Here is an 11,847-nt window from a genome sequence, read left to right as displayed (position 1 = left end):
TCCTTGCTAGCTTTTGGCAGGCATGCCTTCTCATGTGCTGGAGGCCTCACCAGTTCCCTTCACCTTCACAGCCAGCAAAGGTGGTTCAAGTCCTTTTATGCTTCTCACTGACCTCCGCTTCAGCCTTTCTTCTTCAACGTCTTCCACGTATCTTAGACTTCATTTGGAGAACATTCTCTGCTTTTAAAGGCTGTTGAGATGAAAAACATCTGGAAAACAAGATACTGATAATCTTATTTTAAGATTTGTAACCTTAATATCAGCTGCAGTCCCTTTTGCCTTGTAACAGTGTTGCCTGTTTTAGATTCCAGAGATTAGGATGTAGAAATTTTTTGAGGAATCATTATTCTGCCTACCACAACAAATATGTATTCTCAAATTGTTGTCCGTTTAAATTATTGGAGATTGCATAGAATCTGAGAAGTTTTTTACTAGTAAACAAGGAAAAGTATTAAAACACATGTATTGCATTTCATAACAAAAGTTGTAAATCATACTTATATTAGCTAACATTGTTTTATTTCTTAAATTACCATCAAATTACACGTTTGGTAACTCCCTTTGAAGTAAATGAGCAACATTTATTCTCAATAAAGCTTCCATTTTAACTAGGCACATTAAATATCATTAGCACAAATTCATTATAAATTACATTCCAGATTTCATACAGGGCTTATTTACTCAATACTTGTTATATACAAAAAGTTAACTAAGATAATATTAATATTAGTTTTAGTGAATGCCCTACAGTTAACTAGAATCTATTTAATATTAGAAGTAATTCTTGCTTCCTTTAATAACATTCACAATGGATAAATATCTAATCCATGTTTGATTTATACTTATTAATCTAACCATTCACATATATTTTTATTCTAATATTTGTAATTCAGAAGCATACTTTAAAATAAATGGATTTTAAATTTCAGACTTCGGTGTTTAATGTTATTAATTATTTTGAAAAGGTAAATAAATTCTCTATAATTAGTCAACTTATCACAATTTTAATATAACATCCCTTTTTAAATTGTAATTTGGATTTTTGGCATTAGCCCTTGATTCACATTTTATCCATGTCCGTGATCTTGAAGATCCCCTGCAGAGACAGATCTACTCTCAAGAAGGTAACAAGGGCCTTTCTTTCTTTCTTTTTTTTTCTGTGGAATTTGGTAATCATTATAATACAGATGACAATCCTTGTCATTCTTTTTAGGCTACAGTTTTTCAAGGCAAGCGTGATGCTCCCTGATCCTTTGCAACCCCTGTTCAAATGTAAATTAGAAGAGGTCATTTACATTACTGATGCCTGGCATCCATATGCAACACCAGATTGAAAAAGAAATATTTGTAAGAAGCTATTCTGATATCTATGATACTCATCACTATGACACTTTAGTGCTGGAGTCTCCAAACTAGAATCATTTCAATTATCTACTTAAGAGAGAAATCATCTAAAACATAAGACCTTGATGTCTTTCTGAATGGGTTGAGTAACTGGAGAGCAAGTGACTTTTTAGTGCTCTTGGTCTAATTAGATAGCACTTTGGTCAAAGACGGTATTTGCTCTTTTCTTAAATGAGAGAGACTAAATGCCCTTAACTGAAATTCAGAAGGGGAACTTAAATGGCCTAATATCACCTTTTCACCACAGATTTTAATTCTAAATTTTTTCCATTTTTTAGGTAAATGAGGGGACAATATCATGGGCAGAAGGCAATTATTAGCAACATTCAAGGGCAAAGAAAAGTATCAAGACCCTTCTCCTAGGCTTTTAATAAAAGGTAAAAGAAAGTGAAAAAAGAGATTTACCTATGAAAGGAAAAACTTCCTTTCTCTAAATTTTCATGAGTTTTCTACTTAAAAGAAACTGGCAATTTAGTGTCCTATTAATTTAGAACTTGACTGTGAAAATTTTTTTTTATCAGCAAACGTGCAATTATTATCACTAAATATCATCATTTGAAAACAAGGAGCCCAGGAGAACAGAGCTCTCTGCCCATTGGTATTTAAAGTATAAAGTCTCATTGGTATCACTTACACAAATTGTCACCTAAAATCCGCGGGATTGGAATCCCTCTGCTTTCCCATTTATAATCTGTACAATTTTCATTCTCTCAGACTAGCTATTTTCAACTGCAAAATAGTATCAATATTATTCAATTTATAGGTTTATTTAATGACTAAGTGCAATAAGGTTTGTAAAATTTTGTGTGTATGTTTATCATCTAAGTGCTCAATAAATGAAGATGCTATTGTTGCTCTTATATTACTACTTTTATGTGAGGTTCCTAGCAAACTAGTGAACCTAGTTTGGAAAGGAAACCATTATTATTATTATCATTTCACAGCTGAAGAAACTAGACTTAGTGTTAGGTGGAGGCTTCCTAGTACTTGATGGATTATCAATGATAATTTCCACCACTCAGTGCTGCTTCTCAGCCATGCAATTACCCTTCTAGACATGAAGGAGACATAATTTAGGGTATCTTCTTGATTTTTTTTAAATGAGAGGAGGGGAAATAGAGAGACTCCCACATGTGCCATGACCGGGATCCACCTGGCAACCCCTGTCTGGGACTGATGCTTGAATCAACTGAGCTATCCTCAGTGCCTGAGGCTGACACTCGGGACAATTAAGCCACTGGCTGCAGGAGGGGAAGAGGGAGAGAGGGGGGAGAGAAACAGATGGTTGCCTCTTATGTGTGCCCTGACTGGAATCAAACCTGGTATGTCTACACGCCCAGCCAATGCTCTAGCCACTGAGCAAACCGGCTAGGGCCAATATCTTCTTGATTTGAAGATGTTCAGTCACTTATCATGTTATAGCATACTGCTAAAAATACTGGAGAAAACTGAGAAGCATAATTCCTATATGTGAATCTTGTTCAGTAGACATGAGGTCTGTTCTACTTGGTTCCTGGTCCTTCTTGGCTCAGAGAATTGTCTTAAAAGTGTAATCATGGAGTTGAGGTATCATGAATATAATGTTGTCAGTAATCTACACACTCTTACTAAGGACTTAGTACTAAAGCTCGTTTCCTCCTCTATTTGATATTTGGGACAAAATAATCACCTTTCCTTACCCATTGTTTTCTCTTTTCTATTTTTTTTTATTGAATAGAGTTGTATTGAAAGAGAAGCAGTTAAACCTGACTTCTCTAATAAATATATGCATTTTTCTTCTTTTGTTCATTTTAGTGTCTCTAAAACAAGTCAAAAGATAAGCCTTGAGAGTAAAACTATAAATTATTTTTCTATCTCACTATTAAAATTAGCCATCAGCAGCCATGTAGTATCAATACAAATAAATTTAAAGATCATTTGAATTTTTCTTCCTTGATATAGAAATTAACTAGCATTGGTTGAAGAAAACAGACTATTGTTTTAATGATAGATCAAATTAAAGGAATTTATAGGTGACTTTGTTATAAAGATTTTCTTCTATAGTTTTTATACACTTAAAAAGAGCTAGAATTATCTTTTGAGTGACACAAAGAGATGGTTGAAGTTCCCTGATACCTCAGTGTATAGTCTTGGAACATATAACAGGTCCTTGACTTGCCCAGGAAAGACTTCGAGGATAATTCAGAGTGAGAATAAAGCAAGTTTTACACAGGTGGAGAAAAAGAAGAAAGAGGCCATGATGCAGGTACTTGTGTGAAAGAAGTGGAAAGTACATGTGTGAGTAGACCCAGGCCAACTTCAGAGTAAATTGCACAGATACTGAGTTAGTTCTTGGGGGTTTACGTGTTTTCAAGGGCAGGTTGTCTCCAAGCTTTGTAGTGCCAAGTTGTGACTCTGCCTTCTGGTTGGGAGGGAGCCATGTTCCTAACATGGTCTAATCCAGAAATGACATGGCATTTGTCCCTCTCCTACTTGTAGTGTCAGTTTTCATTATACTGATGGAATAATAAGCTTTGGGGTCAGGCTCTGATCACTTTTTCTGCCATCTTGGAATGATCTGGTTTCTAGCCAGTCCTTGCTATTGACCTCTACAACTACTGCAGGATTTTTTCTGCTATAAACTGTTTTTTCTTTTAAATGGTGCCCTGAGGTGTGGGCTCTGGTGAGAGGCTGTCGGCTTCTACTTCTTCAGTTTGCTTGTTGAGATTTTTTCCCCTAACTTTTTTTAATCCTGCCTCACTGTAACCACATACAGGGTTTCCTAAGGTTATGGCAATCTTAAAATACAATCTTTCCAAATTTACAATGCTCACTTCCATAAAAACTTAAAAAATTGAGAGGTACGTGTTTTGGCTTAGGGTCTTACTTACAGACTACATAGGAGAACTACCGTATTTCCCCATGTATAAAATGCTCCCATGAATAAGACACACCTTAATTTTGGGGCCTGAAATTTTAAAAAATTACATAAAATTATTGAAGTCAAGTTTTATTCAACATAAAATTTATACAACTTCTCAAGTGGGAAATGCAAGTAAAAAAATCTTCAACTACTATCTAAGACGCACCCAGACTTTAGGCCCCAAACTTTTTGACAAAGGGTGCGTTTTATACATGGGGAAATATGGTAGTTTGGTTGAGCTCAGAGGAAGAATACACAGTAACACAGCATATGAGAGAGGGAGTTGATATTCCCCAGTAAGCTTACCTATGCTGTTTTGGACAGTTAAAAGTGCAAGTGTTTCATTTGTGTTGCTTTGTTTGGTGAGACACTATCTGCTGGGACCTCATTTAGCTGGTGTAAAGCCAGTAGTCAGGGTCACCATCAAAGCGGCCTGGCCCCTGTAGGTTTGCATTTGATTCGGACTGATGGTAATGAACCAATGGGGCCAAGAACTGGTGGGCCATTACTTTTAATCCTAGCTCATACTCAGCAAGTGAGTAAATACACACAGCAGGAAAACACTTCCCTTTCCACTGAGGGCTCCCAAAGCCACTGACTCATCTGAGTTTTCCTAGAATCAAAGGCCCCACCTGCCTTATTCACCTCTGTTCTCCATCTCCCTCTCTATGCACAAACTCTGCACAAATTGGCTTCTCTTTTAGCACTCTACCATCTTGGCTGCCTCTCCTCTGCAATGCTGATGGCAGGATCTGAGAGAGCAAGAGCCCCCGGTCTGCTTTATTTTATAGTGTAGAAAATTAAAGCCTTTAAGCCAATATACGAATAAGGAAGTCTCTGATACAAATCCACTTATTTGAGGCATAAATGAGATTCCTCATAAGAGTGCACCACCCCCCATCATGCAACAGTCAAGGATGTGGGAAAAAGCTTAGTTTTGAGAAGATCTTAGTATTAGAAGAAAGTTAAAACGATCTTAGTATTGCCCTGGCCGGTTGGCTCAGCGGTAGAGCGTCGGCCTAGCGTGCGGAGGACCCGGGTTTGATTCCCGGCCAGGGCACACAGGAGAAGCGCCCATTTGCTTCTCCACCCCTCCGCCATGCTTTCCTCTCTGTCTCTCTCTTCCCCTCCCGCAGCCAAGGCTCCATTGGAGCAAAGATGGCCCGGGTGCTGGGGATGGCTCTGTGGCCTCTGCCTCAGGTGCTAGAGTGGCTCTGGTCGCAACATGGCGACACCCAGGATGGGCAGAGCATCGCCCCCTGGTGGGCAGAGCGTCGCCCCATGGTGGGCGTGCCGGGTGGATCCCGGTCGGGCGCATGCGGGAGTCTGTCTGACTGTCTCTCCCTGTTTCCAGCTTCAGAAAAATAAAAAATAAAAAATAAAAAATTAAAAAAAAAAAAAAGATCTTAGTATTAAAAGGGTGGGAAAGGCATAGTCTTGAAACTAAGCCTTAGGCTATAAGGACTTTGCTAATTTATAGCCTGTCTCCCACACCCAATGCAAACTATAAGTGAACAAACATATACATTATATTTACAAACTTATTTGACCAACAGCTGGAGAAGCAGCTGACTGAAGAGGAAGAGATAGAAACCCCAGAACACAAGAGATTTACTACCAAGGATTTGGCAAAAGGTTTTTCTATGGTAGAGGATGGGTTGGCAAAATTTCAGGCAGAGGACCCTAGTGATGACAGATTTAGTAAGGTCTACAGAGCTGTTATGGATGCCTCGCAATTCTATAAGCAGATTTTGGAAGAGAAGAAGTCATCAACCTTCCAGACTAGCCTGGAACAATTCTTTAAGAAGGCAGTGAGACCTGCAACATGTCTTGTACCTTCTATATCAGCTGCTTCTCGAGATGAAACACCTGTAGTACAGGTAGAACCATCTCCAGCATCTATCTCCTGCATGTTCCTGAGGCAATCCTGATTCACCTGCCTCTCAAGCTTTCTCCTACCAATAGGTCACTCTTTCCCTCCTTGCAATGCCCCTTCCAGTGTGCAGGCCAACCACAGGAGAAAAGGTAAGGATTTTCTTTTACATTCTTTTTTTTATCATTTTTTTCCTATTACTACAATACAGTATATTTATGTCCTTTTCCTTTTTGTGTGGCTTAGTTGTGTTTTTATATTCTAGATTATGATTTTATAACTGTATTAGGATAGGTAAATGACTTAGGCTAGGGTGTGTTTTGAATTACACCAAAATTCGTATTATGTCACTGTTGTAGGAATGGAACTGTGTTGTGACTTGAGGACTCCCATATCTGGATTGTAGAGCTGGAAGATATCTCTTAAACCATCTAGCTTAATCTTCCTTTAATAAATATGTTATAGGTATAAACTCATGGAGCTTGGCCATAGAGAACAATTTATAAATTTGACCCCAAAGGCAAGGGATGTATAGGCAAAAATAAATGAATGGGACAACATCAAACTAAAAAGCTTCTGCACAGCAAAAGAAACTGACACAAAACAAATAGGAAGCCAATTAAATGAGAGATGATATTTGGAAACAACAGCTCCTCTAAGGAGTTAATATCCAAAATATATCATATAAAGAACTCACAAAGCTCAGCAACAAACAAGCAAACAATCCAATTAAAAAATGGGGAGAGGACATGAACAGACACTTCTTCCAAGAAGACTTACAAATGGCCAAAAGATATGTGAAAAGATGCTCATCTTCACTAGTTATTTGAGAAATGCAAATCAAAACTACAACGAGATACTACCTCACACCTGTTAGATCAGGTTATTTTCAACAAGACAGGTAATAACAAGGGTTGGGGAGGCTGTGGAGAGAAAAGAACCCTCATTGCCTACTGGTGGGAATGCAAATTAGTACAACCATTATGAAAGAAAGAATGGTGGTGCCTAAAAATAATAAGAATAGAATTCCCATATGACCCAGAAATTTCTCCACTGGGTATCTACCTCCAAAACTTGAAAACATTGGTACGTAAAGACACATGCATCCCCATGTTCACTGCAGCATTATTCACAGTGGCCAAGACATGGAAACAACCAAAGTGTCCCTTGATAGAGGATTGGATAAAGAAGATGTGGTACATATATACAATGGAATACTACTCAGCTGTAAGAAATGATGACACAGTGACATTTATTACAACATGGATGGACATTGAGAACATTATACTGAGTGAAATAAGTAAATCAGAAAAAGCTAAGAACTATATGATTTTACACATACATGGGGTATAAAACTGAGAATTATGGATGCAGATAAAAGTGAAGTGGTTACCAGGGGGAAGAGAACATGAGAGAGAGAGAAGAGGACTTGAGTGAATGGGGAGAGGAGAGCAGGGAGGGGTAAGAGTGTATAGAGGGACAAATATAAGGTGATGGAAAATGATTTGACTTTGGGTAATGGGTATACAGCATAATCAACAGTTCAAATGCCATAAAAATGTTCACTTGAAACCTTTGTAGTCTTATTGATCAGTCACCTTGTTAAAGTTAATTTTCTAAATAAAATTTCTAAAAGAAATAAAAAGTAGATATGTTAACTGAGTCATAGAGAGATGCAATAACTTGCCTAATTTTGTGTGGCAAGTTAGTGAAAAGTTCTGAATAAAAACAAATTTAAATTTATAGGAAACCTCATATTTTAGATAAATCTAGGCATTAAAAAACATAAGAAAAAATTGTAAAATTATTTTTGAATGAAATACAAACTGTTCTAATATAGCTCATCTAAGTGTTAATAATGCATAGCACCAGAATGTTAAACTTTGGATCTTAAATTCTGGTTAAGATAGACTTCAGAGCAAAGATTCAGATACAAGCAAAAAGTTTATTTAGAAAGTCACAGAGGTAGAAGAATCTAGCCATGGAGGAAGTGAGCCAGGTGGAGTGCATTGGTTCAGAAAACAAGTTATAGAAGCAAAAGAAAGGCTTTTGTAGCTTAGGAGGAAGAAAACAAAGGTATGCACCTTGAGGGAAGAAAGGAGGAAGAAAAGTCTCTGTGGGTCTGCACATTGTGAGGAAAAGGAAGGGAGAGCGAGAGGGTTATCTGGAAGTCTTAGGGCAGGATCTCAATAGAATTATTCATCAGCTTTCCTGGTGTTTTCTCCTCAGGGCTGTGATCTCTACTGATTGGTCAGTGCCAGGGTAAGGTAAGGGGTCATTAGTCAGCACAGCGCAGCTGGTCCTGATGCTAGCCATGGCAACTCCTCCCCCTTCCTGCTTTTCTGGCCTGGAGCCAAAACACAGCTGAGGGTTTAATGCTTAAGGGAGTGGTCATGCAAGAGAGTTACATGAAGCTATTCTCTGTTCCCCTTGTTCCTACTCTAAGGGGGTCTGTCACATGACTAGTGACATGCCAGGGGAAGGAAAAGTCAGAGGAAGATTCAAACCTCAAGACCAGAGATGTGTAAGGGGAGGAAAGGTTTCGCCCAGGGGGTGAGGTCCCACCTTACAATTGTCCATTGCTAGGCTGTCTGCCATGGTGATTTTCCATACCTGGCTTATTGTTCCTACTCTGCTTATGTCTGTCTAACTGCCTACTATATTAGAACAACAGGAACAAACCAACTACTCTTTTCATATCTAAATGAAGTCTGGCTTTCCCATAATCCAGTTCTTTCAGCGGTATCTCTCCAATATGCCTCTTTATGGTGAATGCCACCTCACAGCTGAAGCAAGTTTATGGGGCACTCAGGTCCCTGGGTGCTCTTTGTTCAGTGGAGAACCAGAGAACTTCAGTCTCAGAGACTGTGAATCCCCCAGCTTTCATCAATCTGAAATGCATTTTAAATCAGTGTCAGGCTGGCTGCAAAATGTATGTCTCCAGCTTCACAGTGACTCCAGCTATCCCACAGTCCTGTGAGTACCTATGCCAATTCCATATGCTAAGACATAAGAAATGAGAAAAAACAATAATTTTATATTATCTTTGAGAAAAGAGAGCATAATGCAGAAACAAAACTATGGGATCAAAAACAATAATTCTAATCAATGTCATAGAGAGAAAAATCCTTCTTATTATATTATCATGGATATAAAGAAAATATAAAAGCTTTATGTGCTAAAGTGTCTTACCTAGAGAATGCTGAACATCTTTCATCTTCTTTTGTCTAATATTTCTGGTGCCATCTTTTCTCACATTTAAGTTTGGTCTGTCACTATTAATGTTTGAGTTTGGTCAAACATTAGTATTAGCAAGAAAGTATTTTCGGTAATCACACATAGAGAGTGTTGTAATTGTTTTGAAGGACTTCTGTCAGTGTTATGGTTTTCTCCTTTTGACATTTTATATCAGTCACATTTAGGTTACTTTAGAAGCAATTTGTGCATAATTTTGTTTGTAGCTGTTAATTTAGGATCAATTTTAACATGGAGTGCAGAAATGAACATTTTTGGCATATTCTATATTTTTATTTCTGTAAAGGAAAGAAAGCTGCTGAGGCTCTCAAAAAGATATGTGAAGTTTATGGTGTTGATTGCATAACAGAACACATGTATCAGAATTGGATTAAAAAATTTCATCCTGGAGATGACGTCAGAGTAATGGCGGAGTAGGAAGCGATACCGATAAATCTCCCCCAAAACTCAACAAGATCTTCAACCAGAAACAGAAAAACCTATACTTGGAGCTTCCAGATTCTTCACAATACACCCAAAGGTATGATTGAGTGAAAAATTGGCTAAATATATAACCAAACCCCGAAGGAAATAGGGAGTAAGAAATGCTCCGCCTTCCTCACTAACCTAAACAGGGCGGCTTTCTCTGGTAACTGTGAATATAGAAACTGAGGCGGGCAAAGGGGGTGAATAGATCCAGGCCGCCGCAGCAAAAACGGCCGAACCAGGCTGTGGCTCAGAGATCCAAGCCGAGGAAAATCTGATCCTGTGGCAACCCGGGCAATACAAGCTAACACTCGCGCCAAACCCAAACAAAGAAAGACAAGCTGAGCGGCCATTTTACCCGGTCTCCTGGTCGGTGCGCAGTTAGTGGAAGAGAGATTTCTTCCTAAGCCGCGGAAGTGGGTGCCCGTGTTGCCCCACGGAGAGGCAGGGTCAGAGGCCTTTATGTGGGCTGAGGGCAGAGTCTCTGGGCAGCCCCAGCGCCCTGGGAAAGCCACGCACGGGAGGGAGTGAGAACTAATCCCAACGGTGGAGATTTTCCGTGCTGGAGGCTGTTTCACTCAGAGGGAACCACGGCTGGCCTCATATCCTGGTTTGCGCGCGCAGCGCAGATAAGGAGTGAGCGATTCCTCCGAGTGCCTCGGCAGTGCGCGCCCGTGTTGTCGCACAGAGGGGCAGAGTCAGGGGCCTTTGTGTGGGCCAAAGCGGAATCTCGGGCCGCCCCAGCGCCTTGCAAAAGCCGCGCACGGGGACAGAGCGAGACTCAATTCCAACGCTGCAACTTTTCCCTGCGGTTGGGGGTTTCACTCAGAGCGTGAGACTGCTGGCCGGATATCCTGGTTGCAGACAGTGAGTGAGAGTTTCCTCCAAGCGCCCCCCAGAAGTGGGCGCCCGCTTGTGTTACCGGATAGAGTGGCAGAGCCAGAGGTCTTCGAGTGGGCGGAAAGCCCGCCTGATTATGCTAGCAGCTCTGACTGACTGAGCCTTACCCAGAGCCCTGTGCTGAGTGGAAATAGAGTGGGGAGTTGCCAGCAATTTGAGCCTCTTACTATCCAGGCAGAGGCAGCAGCAACCCCATACCTGGACTATCAGGCTACTAATTGAGGAAGGAAAGACTAGGAGAAAGGCTCCAGGAACACGGACTCTCTCACTGTCGGAGCCTATAAATGCTAATGAGCCTCGACTCCCAACGAGAATAAAGCACAATACATGACATTGCCAGAGACTTATCAACTGCAAACCTCTACCTGAGCGTGCCAAAGGGGCAGAACCCGGGGTACAGAGTCACCGACCAGGAAGAGGGAGAGAAAAGAAAAAGCAAGAAGATAACCTCTCAAAATCAAGAATAATCTGCAGACTTTATAACCTATCCCATTTTATTATATTTGTTCGTTTGTTTCTCTTATCTTCATTCTTGATACTTTTTTTTCCTCCTCCAATTTGGCCGATTAACTCTCTACCGGTCTTACTCTCTCCTCTCCTTGAACTACACTACCCATAAGTGTTACATCTCCCATTATCATTTCTCTTCTCTTCCTTTCTCTCTATGAGGGTTGCACTCCAAAACCCTTAACTCTCTCTCTCTCTCCTTTCTTTTTTCTTCTTTTAGTGGTTCCCTCTTTTTTTCTCTCTCTCTCTTTCTTTTCTCCCTCTATATTAGTTTCTTCCTTTCTCCTTTACATCTCCTCTCATTCAAACCTCAATAACAAACAAATTCTCTTATCTGGGACTCAAACCTATGTTTGTGGCATTTTGGGGGGTTTTTACTTCACCTTTTTAACTCACTAGCAGTGCTCCCATCCCTGGCTCTCCATATTATCTAGTTCTTGTTCCATTAAATACAATAGTAATTTTTTAATTTGTCCCCCCATTTTTCCATTTTCCTCTTATTCCTCTCATCATAACTCTTAGAAAACCAACACCTAAAAGC

The sequence above is a fragment of the Saccopteryx bilineata genome, chromosome 3 (genome assembly GCF_036850765.1).
Source record: "Saccopteryx bilineata isolate mSacBil1 chromosome 3, mSacBil1_pri_phased_curated, whole genome shotgun sequence".
Classification (NCBI taxonomy): domain Eukaryota; kingdom Metazoa; phylum Chordata; class Mammalia; order Chiroptera; family Emballonuridae; genus Saccopteryx; species Saccopteryx bilineata.
This window is presented reverse-complemented; position numbering follows the sequence as displayed.